The sequence below is a fragment of the Sorex fumeus genome, unplaced genomic scaffold (assembly GCF_029834395.1).
Source record: "Sorex fumeus unplaced genomic scaffold, SorFum_2.1 ptg000054l, whole genome shotgun sequence".
Taxonomy (NCBI): domain Eukaryota; kingdom Metazoa; phylum Chordata; class Mammalia; order Eulipotyphla; family Soricidae; genus Sorex; species Sorex fumeus.
This window is the reverse complement of record NW_026606111.1, coordinates 41,520,885-41,534,470: the sequence shown is the minus strand read 5'-3', so window position 1 is coordinate 41,534,470 and position 13,586 is coordinate 41,520,885.

Below are 13,586 nucleotides of genomic sequence, written 5' to 3'. Positions count from 1 at the left end.
GTGTTCCCATGGTTCAAACCATATTTGAACCCTATCAAATATGATGTGGCAATCCTGGAAGATGGGTATTAACTATCTTATGATGCGGCCTTGCAGTTTGGAAAGCGTCCTGGAGCGTGGCAGCGGCTGGGTAGTGGAGGTAGTGGAGGTATTGTAGGTATTTATCTGGTACTGGTAGGGTGGGTCTTCTGTGCATAATCCAATCCCTGGGTCGCAGGCTGTTGGTGGAAGTGGGGGCGGGGGGGAAGGTAGGATAGGGTGGGGCTCCTGGTTTTAATCCCTTCATCACCTGTGGTTGGTGGGACCAAGCAGATGAGCAGATGATCTCTGTCCCTGGGTTCGGGTTCGTTGAGCCTGGAGTCTAAGGGCTCAGAGTTCCGCTTATCTTGTTCTGTGGGGCTTCACTCATGCTTGAGTCTGGGCCCATGCATCCAGAAAGCATCCTGGAGCATGGCAGTGGCTGGGTAGTAGAGGTAGTGGAGAGTTACAGCCACACAATGATCAAACCTGATTCTCTTTATTGCCTGTCACTGTTGCCCTTATTCACTCTTTCAAATCACACTGTAATGTTTTCAGTATTCTCTCAGTAAATTTTTCTGCTTTTATTTGTCACTGTTTTCTGATTCTGGCAGGGCCTTAATAGATACAAGTAACTTTAATGTACTATTGCATGATTAAGTATATATGCTCCCAACCTGTCTTTCTCACTCAACACCATGGAGATATCTGATTTACCAACAGATGTTCATATTCTAAATTTGTAAAAGGAAGTTGAATTAATAGAAAGTATAAAAAATATTTGCTCGAGCGGGCCCAGTAAACAATAAAAAATATTGTTTTTGTTTTTTATTGCTTCTTTTTGGTGGGGACCACACTCAACTGTGCTCAGGTTTTATTCCTGGCTCTGAGTACATGGATCACATGTGATGATGCTTAGGGGAACATACAGGGTGCTGAGAATTGAACCTGTGTTGACCAGATGAAAAACAATCACCTTAATACTGTACTGTCTCCAGTCAATTTCTTATTGCTGCTATGACAAATTGCCATAAACCTAGTGGTTTAGAATAACATATGTATCCTATTGCAGTTCTGGAAAATACAAATCCAGAATGAATTATATAACATATATTGGATAGGATAGTTTTTTTTCTTGAGGCTCTAGGGAAAAATTTATTCCATTTCTCTTCCAAACTTGAGAGGTTATATGAATTCCTTACTTCCTAACCATACCACTTGAATATTTTGCTTCCTTCTCATCTCGTTTTTTATAAATAAATATTGTTTTATTCATTTTAGTAACTTTATTAAGTTATTAGTTTAGTTACATTCAATATTCCATCACCAATCCCACCATTGCACCTACCCACCACCATTATTTCCAATTTTCCCAGCAACCCTTGAGCCTGCCCCCATAGCAGACTCTCGATAATTTATTTTTCATTGCTTTTTTATAAATAATTTGCTAAAAGGATGAATAAAAACTGTTTCCTTAGAAGAAAGTTAGTGAAAATTGTCATATCTCACGGCCTCTCTCCACACAATCAGACGAGCCTCACCCATGACTGAATCTGCAGAAAAAAACAGGTTTGTGGGACTTGTGACTGAAAACTCCAGATTCAACAAAACTGAAAATGGGTAGTTCCCACCATGTCCCCTTTTTTCTGGTAGCTTGGCAGTCACACCCATAAATTGCCACTGGCGCCATATAATCTCATTAACAGCCATGATCCAGAGACTCAATAGAAGTATCTCGGAAGAGAGCATAAAATGATATGCCATAGATAAGCAGCCAGACCCTTCACCAGTCTGTTTCATTTGGGGCAAACCACAGAGAGGTGGGTTAGACCCCTCCCTGACCCAACAGAGCCAAAACCTCCAGAGCTCAGCTACCATCATGCTCACGGCCACTCTCCACACACTCGGACAAGCCTCACCGATGATTCAATCTGTTTCTGGACTGCAACTGTATGACTGTATTCGAGGCTGCATGATATCTAGCAACTTACACAACCAATATATCAAGAGTAGCATACCACATTTGATGTAAGGGCTTAATGACTCCTGAGTAAAATTCAACAATCTTCACACACTTTCTTCTAAACCTTTTTTGTCTATTGGGATTAAAGAAGGCAGTCAACCTTAGGGGAAAATATATCTATATGGGTATAGATATAAGCACACAAGTCTCAACCTTTAACATGTTATTAATCTCTTCATTTTTAGTGGATTATTCAAAACAAGCGAACTTGGCTCGGCCATGTTGGCTGCGTGCAAGGCAAACGCCCTACCGCTGTGCTATCTCTCCAGCCAGAGCCTGGCAAGCTACCCGTGACGTACTCGATATGCCAAATACAGTAACAACAAGTCTCATGGTGGAGATGTTACTGGGCCCGCTCGAGCAAATCGATGAACAATGGGAGGACCGTGATGGACTATTATTCAAAACAAGCAATACAAAATAAACTATTTTGATTCTGCTTGGGGGGCAGGGTTTAAGGTTCGGGATGCAAATCTGGTGGTGAGAAGGTGTAATGGTGGTGGGACTGGTGTTCAAATATTAAATGTAATCAAAGATTGTGAACAACTTCATAAAAATTATCAAAATAAAAAAATTAAGATTTATTTCTGAGTCTCTGGATCATGGCCAGTGAAAGAGCTTTTAGGGCACCAAAGGTCACTCTCTCATCTCTTACTTCTGACTGTGATGTCTTGTATTCCATTCCTCATAGGAACCTTTGTGGTTACAGGAAGCTTAGGACCCAAGATAATACATACATAATGTCTCCATCTCAGGATTTTTAAGCTAATATTATTTGCAAAGTCTATTGTGCCACATAAGGTGACATTTATAATTACAAAGATGGGGCAGAAGAGATTAATATAATAGGTAAGGTGCTTGCCTTGCACATTGCTGACCTGAGTTCAATTTCTGGCATGCCAAATAATCCCTTAAACCCCACCAGAAGAGAAGACTTAGTCAGGAGTAATTTTTGAGCTCTATCTGTCCTGCACCACCCACTCAAAGAGTTGAGAGAATTAGGGATTGGACATCCTTGTAGGGTAAGAGTGGTTTTTCTTAACTCAATACAAACAATTATTATCAACAATTAGTGCATCATAATGTAATTCCAATGCTCCTAAGAACTCTGTCCTCTTTTATACATTTATATTAGAGGTCTAAAGTGGCCTCTATTCCCAAGCCTACTTCCAGACATTAAAACTCAAGTTATGTAAATGTATCGACTGTCAAATCAAGGAAGAAGGGAAGCTGTGCCTGAGAAAGCACCTGAAGAAGAAAAAAGTCACACATCACCAAAATATGCTTTCCCACATGTTTTAGGCAGAAGGAAACTTCTACTCAACATTTCCTTAATCTACTATTATTGTGTTGTAAAGCTCTATTTAATTGATATATAGTCAGAAAGATAAATTACATATAACAGTAATTAACATAAGTATAGGAGAGCATAGTCCTAATACAAGTACATTATCTTATATTCATTTTATAGGGGACACTTTCTCTACCCAGATACATGTTTTTAAAAAAGGAAAAACAATTTCACTGGGTGATCATAAAATTGCTCCTATGTTTAGGGAGCCAAACTCTTCCTTAATATCTCTTCCTGTTGGATAAAGTTAGTTTAACCACCAAAGCATTATATCAGCTTCTCTGTGGTCACTCTATTCAAGTCCTTAGTCTTTGAAATAATTTTGTTTCCCCTTAGGTATTCAGTTAACTCAATAGAGCTCTACATACTTCTCCACTACAAATTAAATGTCAGTCTATGACTGTAAGAACGCCCATACCATTTTAGGTTTCAATGCATCAGTATCTTCTCCTCTTCTCCTCTGAATTTAATTATATTATTTGCTTTTGGTCTGTCTTCTGTTGCATATATTTGGCTAATAAAAGATAGCAGGATTGGAGAGAAGTACCGAATTAAGATCCTTGCTTTGAACATCACTGACCACAATTTGATCCCCAACCTCAAATGAGATTGGGGATGAGCACTACCAGGAAAAGTAAGTAAATGGAAGAAAGACCTGACCATAACCAGGTATGAAGAAGTAAGTAAGAAGGAGTAAGAACTGATAATAATCAGATATTGTCTGTAATTTAATAATTATAAGATAGTAATAATAAAAATAAACAAATATTTATTTCACAATGACAATTCTTTCATTTTATCTAAAAGTGTCAGTTGTCCAAGTAAGTAAGTTCGTTGAAAGTTTAGGAAGTGGTTGCTAAAAATTATGATGAAATAAATTGAGTCTTAAAATAAATCTAGTCCAATGCCTTACAAGAGTAAAACTCATCAGGGGAGCCATTCATTAAGAGTGGCTTTCTTTTCTTTTTTAATTTTTTAATAAATCTGATTTGTTACATTCAATATTCCAACATTAATTCCACCATCTCTGTACCTTCTCATCAACATTATTTCCAATTTTCCTAACCATGCCCCTATAATAGGTCCTCAATAATTTGCCTTATATTGCTTGTTACAAATAATTCTCTCAAAATGATCAAAAACTGATTTTTTAAAAGAAAGTGTGTGAAGATTGTTGTATCTTGTCATGGAGCCTTTAAGCCCTTGTATAAGAGATTACTAACATGCAGTTACAGGTTAATCCTTGTGCATTTGTATCTTGTTAATCAAGATTGGTTGCCTTCTATTTTACATACAATCCAATGTGGTGTGCTACTCCTGGTTTATAAGTGATGTAGAGTTTGAGATGCGCTTCAGGAATTCAAAAATTTTCAATGAGGTGATACAGTGGGAGTTAAATTCTCAACTGCCTCGTAACTTTCTGTGCCCTAGAGGAGTCAGTCTGTTGCAGGGTCTGGAAGCATCTCTGCAACTTATTGATTTCTTTTAATACTTATATATGAATCTCTGGATCATGACCAGTTAATGAGCTTATTCAGCACCAGAGACAGTACAAGGGGATGACTGCCAAGTTTCCTGAAAAACAAAGATATCCTCTTATCCATGAAAGCCTAGAGATTTCAGTCACAAAATCCACATACCCTGGGTCAGCTGTATGGAAAACAAACAAAAGCACTGCCCACTGTATTATATCTCTCAGACCCCTCAGAATTTTTATGCCTAAATTATTCCGGTTACATTACATATGAATTTAAGAGTGGCTTTACCTCTATTAGATATTATTTTTTATTTACTCACCACACCTATTACATATTAGTAGTTGGTTCTTATTTTATATAAAAATTAATAAACTTATCAAATAAAAGTGTGTGTTTTAATATGGAATTAAAAGAATGAAAAGAAATGCAACAGAATGCCATTTTTATTCTATTTGAGTTTAATTTTATAAGAAATTCTTTGAGGATGCCTATGTAATTAGACTAGTTCTAATTAAAAGGATTGTAGGTACAGGCCAAATATGTGCAAAAATTTTTAATTACCTACTATCTTGAAACAATATATGTATTACCATATACCTAAATAATATATATATAATGCTTGAGTAATATCAAGTTTGCTCTTAAGAAAATGTGAGGTACAGCAAGTTGAAATCATAGCACAACAAATCAAATGCAACCAGGAAATTAGAGGGGATATATCAAAAAAAAACATCTTGGTGGGGATGAGAGATAATATAGAGAGTGGGACATTTGCCTTGCACCCATCTAGGTTCAGTCCCCACCATTTTATATGGTCCCTGAACCCACCAGAAGTAATACCTGAGTACAGATCTAGGACTAAATCCTGAGCACTACCAGGTGTGGTCCAAATGATGAAAGAAACATGAAACAAAAACAAAAACACTAGGGTAGAAGAAATGATGAAGATATAGAAAATTTCTTCAATGGTCTAACTTCTGTCAGTGATACCATCATTAATGTTTGCACCCAGAAAAAAACACGCCCTTACATTTTATTAAAATAATTCTTGAGGTTATAACACATATTATATAGGTTTTAGTGCGGACACCCGATTGGCATAGGTTTATTTCTCCCATCATTCATTATACTGGGAATATCATCCTGGAAAATATGCCAAATTTTATTAGAAAAGTGAATAACAGCAAACTTTGTTAAGTGAAATACTCAGAGAAGTGTTTTATTGAATCATTCCCTTTGTCCTGAGTCAATACAACCGTTCTGGACCTGAAGTCTTTAAAGTATAGCATTAGATCTTAGCAGAGGAATTAAAAAAGAGTTCAGAATGTCTAAAAACTAAACATTGGGAAAGTTTGCTCCAAGATCAGATCTGGGTATTATGTCTGTGGAGAGGAGGTAGTCACTCTGAGCTTCCAGATATCTTCATAAATGCAGAGAGTCTTTTCTAAGCTAACTCATTTGGCATAACTATGAGAACTACATGTTATTTGAAAATTGTGAAAAACTAAAGGTGCTAGTCATTTTCATGAATGAGTTCTTTTTTATAGTCTTTTTATATTTAAAAAAATTGGTTTTTCTAATTTTCCTTTCCTTCTTTGATAACTTAAAAACAGAGTTTTATATACTCTACATATAATACATATGTTGGCTTTTTCAATAATTTGACTCAGATTTTGAATAATTTGTAACTAAATGCAATATTATTGTGAAAATGTATAACCATAATATAGGTTATATTCATTTGTATTTTGTTAATACAAATGAAGGAGAAATATGCATGTGCTTTAAATATGAATCTGGTTACCTCAATAACCAGATATAGCTTATAATTAAAAGATCATACAGGAGAGCCCGGCAAGCTACCAAGAGTATCTCGCCCGCACGGCAGAGCCTGGCAAGCTACCTGTGATGTACTTGATATGCCAAACACAGAAACAACAAAGTCTCCATTGGAGACATTACTGGGCCCGCTCGAGCAAATCAATGAATAACGGGAGGACAGTGACAGTGACATTAGAGAATAATCCTCTAACAACTCAGCAATAGCAATTAATATTAAGGGAATCCATTTATTACCTCACAATATTTCTCAAAAGTCTCTACTTGCGTATCTAGTTCTCTGATGTCCAGAATTCTTGCTACCCAAACCTTGCCAGAACTTTCTACTGACTTTCATTAATGAGACTGTCTCATTTAGTTAACAAGCAGTTTTTGTCTTCTTTATCCCATATTCTTTTGTTTCTCTAGTACTCCATATTCCCATATATCTAGTTCTAATCACCAAGAACTTAAAGAAAAAACAATATTACGTTTGTGTTAAGAGTGACAGCTAAGTAAACAATTTATTTGTCAGTGAGGAAACACCAGATACGATAATAACTTTTTCCAATCACACTTGTAGTTTTGTTTGATAAATAGCTATTAAGCTTCTACATGATTCAGGTAGGTATTACTTTTTAATATATAGTCTACTAATAATATGTTAGTGAATGAAACAATGATCTATGACATTATGTTGATAACATGATAGCAGAACACTGACAAACTCTGGAAAAGAGAAAAAGGATGCACAGAGGCAGGAAAAGGAAATTAGGATTTAGAATATGACACAACATTAACAAATAATGCGACTTAACGCTTGGCAATTACTGAATAGGGAGAACTACCAGAAACTTGAGTAGAAGTTCTCTATTGATCAAGTAAAGAAAAGCTGATAAGAAAACTTAATCATGATAAAACTTAAAACATAGTGGTAAAACCAAATACAAAATATCTTTCCTCATAGCAGTTTTTTTTCATTATGAATGAAGGTAAATATTCTTTGCAAGCTTTGTTTCTATTGGCTCTAATTTCTAGATATCTAGTAACATATTATTATGTATGTACCAATTCATAACTGCTGATTGGTACCACTTAATCACTTAATCACTTAACTTCCCTTTAGTCGTTGATTTGCTCAAGCGGGCACCAGTAACGTCTCTATTTGTCCCTGTCGCGTGCTAGTGTAGCCCAATGGCATCTGTTCGCTCCAGGAACATGAAGAGCCTCAAACCGATCGTTCATGATCTTGACGAAGAAATCTGACCATCTGGTAGGTGGGCGGCCACGCGGTCTTTTGATTGGTACCAAGACATAAAAATACTTTTCAGAGTTTTATTTTGAGGTGTACTATGTAATTTGTTAGATCTTCGGACTGATGGAAAAAATAATTAATATTTCTATAAAATAAAATGCTAAAGAGTATGATGTAAACCAAAATATTCTTTAATACTCAAAAATCTAAAGAATCAACTAGTAACAAGGAAAAAATATATTTTGTAAAATCTTTCTACCACTAAATCCAGTATCAATTATAAAGTATCAACTAAAGTTCATTCATTAGATATGCAAGTAGAGACTGTTTTGAGAAATGTTTTGAGGTAATAAATGAATCCTGTTAATATTACTTGCCATTGCTGAGTTGTTATTCTCCAGTTCTTATTCTCCAATTAGAGGATTATTCTCCAAAATATAATACAATATTAACAATGTATATATATAATATTAACACTATCTACATATTCATATTTTATTCTTAATTCATAAGTATTTTAGGGTTTTAATTTATAGATGTGTTAAATAAATAGGTAAAAGAAATGTATACCTGATAGAACATTTATATAATTTTAAAGTAATTTTAGAGTGTAATTATAATGCCACTGTTTCTAGGAGCTTCTAGGTAGAGGCTTTAGGGTTCTCTAAATATAGTATCATGTCATCTACATATAGTGAGAGTCTGATTTCTTCCTTTCCTATTTGGATGCCTTTAATGTCTTTTTCTTGCCTAACTGTTATGGCAAGCACTTCCAGTACTATATTGAATAGTAGTGATAGGAGTAGGCATCCTTGTCTTGTCCCTGATCTTAGAGGGAAGGATCTTAGTTTTTAGTTTTTCCCCATTGAGGATAATGCTTGCCAAAGGCTTGAGGTAGATGACTTTGACTATATTGAAGAAAGTTCCTTCAATTATCATTTTGCTTAGAGTTTTCATCATAAATGGGTGCTGGATCATGTCAGTGCTTTCTATACATCTATTGATATGATCATATAAGTTTCTATCTTTTCTTTTATTGATATGATCCATTACATTGATTGACTTGCAAGTGTTAAACCATTCTTGCATTCTTGCATGCCCAGGATGAATCCTACCTGGTCGTGGTGTATGATCTTTTTGATGAATTGCTGGATTCTATTTGCTAATATTTTGTTGAGGATCTTTGTATCCTCAACAGATCTTTGTATCTGTGTTAATCAGGGATATTGGTGTGTAGGACAAACTGGCAGGCTACCGAATGTAACCTGCCCACACGGCAGAGTCTGGCAAACTCCCCGTGGCGTACCCAATATGCCAAATACCAGTAATAATGAAGGGTCTCATTCTCCTAACTCTGAAAGAGCCTTGAATATGGAACTTTTTAAAAAAAAATCAGGGCTAGGACGAAGAGACGTTACTGGGGACTGCTCGAGGCAATCGACGAATAACAGGACGGTTGTGATTGTGATTGTGATTGGTCTGTAATTTTTGTTTTTTTTTTGTAGTGTCTCTGTTTGTTTTTGGTATTAGGGTGATATGTGTCTAATAGAAACTATTTGGGAGACTTTCTGTTTCTTCAACTTTCTGGAAAAGCTTGAAAAGGACTGGCAAAAGATCCTCTTTAGTAAAGTTGCAGGCTGTAAAATCAATACCCAAAAGTCCATGGTTTTCCTATACGCAAATAATGAGAGAGAGGAAAGTGACATGAAAAAGGCAATCCCATTCACAATCACGCCTCAGAAAATCAAGTACTTCAGAATCAGCTTAACTAAAGAGGTAAAGGATCTGTACAAACAAAACTACCAAATGCTACTTCAAGAAATGAAAGAGGACAGGAAGAGATGGAAACTTATTACCTGCTCATGCTTTGGGAGAATTAACAATGTTAAAATGACAATACTCCCCAAAGCATTCTACAGATTCAATGTGATCCCTATAAGAGTACCCATGACATTCTTCAAAGAAATTGATCAAACAATCCTGAAAATCACATGGAATAACAAGCCTCCATGAATAGCTGAAGCAATTTGGGGGGGGAAAACAGATGGGGGGCATCACCTTTCCCAACTTCAAACTGTACTACAAAGCAGTAGTAATTAAAACAGCATGGTATTGGAACAAAAGCAGATGATATGGACAGATAACTAGACAGTTACATGCAAAATAATGGGCTCAGATCTCTACCTAACACTATGCACAAAAAGTTAGGTCAAAATGGATTAAAGACATCAACATTAAACCATAATCCATAAGGTACATTGAATAAAAGGTCGGCAAAACCCTCTACGACATTGAAGCTAAAGATATTTTCAAGGACAAAATGCCATTGACCAATCAAGTGGAAAGAGAGATAAATTAAAGTAGAAGCTATCTTAAACTAAGAAGCTTCTGCACCTCAAAAGAAACAATGAACAGAATACAGAGACAATCTACAGAATGAGAAAGGATATTTACCCAATACCTCTGCAATAAAGGGTTGATATCAAGGATATACAAGGCACTAGCTGAACTCTGCAAGGAGAAAACATCCAATCCCATCAGAAAATGGGGCAACAAAATGAACAGAAACTTTCTCAAATAAGAAATCCAAATGGCCAAAGGCACATGAAAAAAATGTTCTTCATCAGTAATCATGAGGGAGATGTAGATCAAAGCAATGAGATATCATCTCACACCACAGAGACTGGCAAACATCCAAAAGAACAAAAGCAACTGGTGTTAGCGTGGATATGGGGAGAAAGGCACTCTCCTTCACTGCTTGTGGGAATGCCAATTGGTCCACCCATTTTGGAAAACAATATGGGCATTTCTCAAAGAACTAGAAATTGAGCTCCCAATTCACCCAGCAATACCACTTCTGGGAATATATACTCGAGATGCAAAAAGGTACAGTAGAAATGACATCTGCACTTGTATGTTCATTGCAGCACTATTTACAATAGCCAGAATCTGGAAAAAACCCAAGTGCCTGAGAACAGATGACTAGTTAAAGAAACTTTTGTACATCTACGCAATGAAATGTAGCTGTTTGAAAACATAAAATCATGAAATTTGCATGTAAGTGGATCAACATGGAGAGTATCATGCTAAGTGAAATGAGTCAAAAAGAGACAGACGTAGAAAGACTACACTCATTTTTGGAATATAAAGTAACATAATATGAGACTAACACCTAAGGATAGTAGAGATAAGGATCAGGAGGCTAGCTCCAAGGCCTGGAAGCCGATCTCATGAGCTGGGGGAAAAGACAACTGGGATGGAGAAGGAACCACTAAGTAAATGATGGTTGGAAGGATCGTTCAGAATGGTAGATGTGAGGGCTGGAGCAATAGCACAGTGGGTAGGGCGTTTGCCTTGCATGCGGCCGACCCAGGTTCGAATCCCAGAATCCTATATGGTCCCCTGAATACTGCCAGGAGTAATTCCTGAGTGCAGGGCCAGGAGCATCGCCGGGTGTGACCCAAAAAGAAAAAAAAAAAAAGAATGGTAGATGTGTGCTGAAAGTAGGCTATGGACCAAACATGATGGCTGCTTAGTTCCTATATTGCAAACCATAACACCCTAAAGGAGAGAGTAAGAGGAAATGTGCCTGTGTGGAGGCAGGGGGTGGGAAGAGGTGGGGGTGGGAAAAGGAATACTGGGAACATTGGTGGTGAAGAAGGGGCACTGATAGAGGGATAGATACTCAAACATTCTTAGAATAAAATGCAATCATGAAAGTTTGTAAGTCTAAAACTGTATCTCAAGGTGATTCATTAAAATTTTTAAAAATTTATATTTTAAAAAATTTAAAAATTACATGTATCACATTTAAAAAAATTATAATGCCTCAATGAAGAAATTATTTTTAAAAGAAACACTTTCTTATGTATGATAAATATGAATTTGTGCTTAATATTAGTTGTATAGATGTTTTTAAAAATTATAAGTAAAAAATAATAAGAAAATAATACATAGTTTCCTTAGAGAAGACAGTGCCTGTGAGAGTTTGGGGCTTACCTGAGCACAGTGCCTTGAGAGGAGATCCAGGACAGTTTATAGCCTAGAGAAGATATGCCCGAGGCTCTGATGAAGAAGGAGGAACAAAAAAGAATGAAGGAACTTGGAATCCCCCAAACATCAATTCTTGGTGATGATATCTTCTACTCCCACTTCTTAAAACAAAAAAAAGATTCATAAGCCCAGGAACCAGAAAAACTATGACATATTTTAAGTATATGCAATACCAGATACTTTTTGTACAGTGTGAAAGTGAAAAAAAAGAAATCAGATCATCTATCTGCTACAAGTAATGCTTTAATGGTTCCTAAACAAATAGTTTATACTTAAACTTTGGGAAAGTGGTATATTGATGACTTTAAAACTACACACATATTTCATTTCATTTTTGTTCTTATATTTTCAGGTTCCATAATATCTAAAACATATGCACATAATAATGATACAAGATAATTAATATGCATCGTTCTATAGATGCTATTTAGAAAGATAATATTCTTAAAAATATTCTTCAAGAGTTCACTTTCACATAAAAGCATAGCACTGTCTTTCTCCTACTTATTCACATCATCCTTGAGAGACAAAATTTATGTTTTTACTCAAAAAGAAATATTCCAGAGATAACCAATGTTATGAACCATAAAAAATGAAAATAAGTTTCAGCATATGTTGCATGCATATTTGGTGTAGTCTTGGATTGCCCCTAGTCTCTTTTTTTTCTGCTTTTTTAACGTACTAATACAGCTATTTATTCAGCCATTGATTAAACTGATTAAATTGGGCATGAATTCCACATCACTTTTTTTTTTATTGAATCACCATGAGATACAGTTACAAAACTTTCATCTTTGAGATTCAGCCATACAATGATAGAACACCCATCCCTCCACCAGTGGACATTTTCCACCACCAGTGTCCCTGGTATATCCCTCCCCCCATACCAGACCCTACCCTGCTTCCATGGCAGACAACATTCCCAATACTCTCTCTCTAATTTGGGGCATTAAGTTTTGCTCAAATTTTCCCACCACCATTCAAGCCTACCTACCAGGGGCAGATGCTAGATGATTGTTCATTGCTCATTCTGAGTACCATGGGTGCTGTGGCCATGTGTTTCTGGAATCCTAGATTGTAAATGGTTGGGTTCCAGAGACATTTCTGTAGGGCACTAATCCATTTTGGGATTCAATTGGGCGTCTCTGGACCAGGGCTGTTGGTATGCTAAGATGGAACCCGGAGGCACATTGTGGGTGTGACAGCCAGGCCAACGAGAGGACATGGAGGGTCAGCCCAGCATCTCTGCTGCCATGCGGCATGGAGATTTAGTCCTGCAAACTGCTCTGAATAAATAATCTTCAGGTGTGTATATCTGGGCTAAGAACCACTGGGAATGCTCCCCAGCCCTGGTAACATTGTTTGGGAATCACCCCAAAGAAAGAAGACTTGAATGCTAAGCAGGGTCTGTCATTAAATACGCGACCAACAAGTTTGATCTGAGCTTTTGTTTCTTTATCTATGAAATGCAGAACGCCTGATCCTATTAAATCTCCATTTCATAATGCTATCATGAAGATCTCACATTTTAATACCCACAGTGTGCTTGGTAATCAATAGTCGCATGCAAATAATCACTAAGTGTTATTC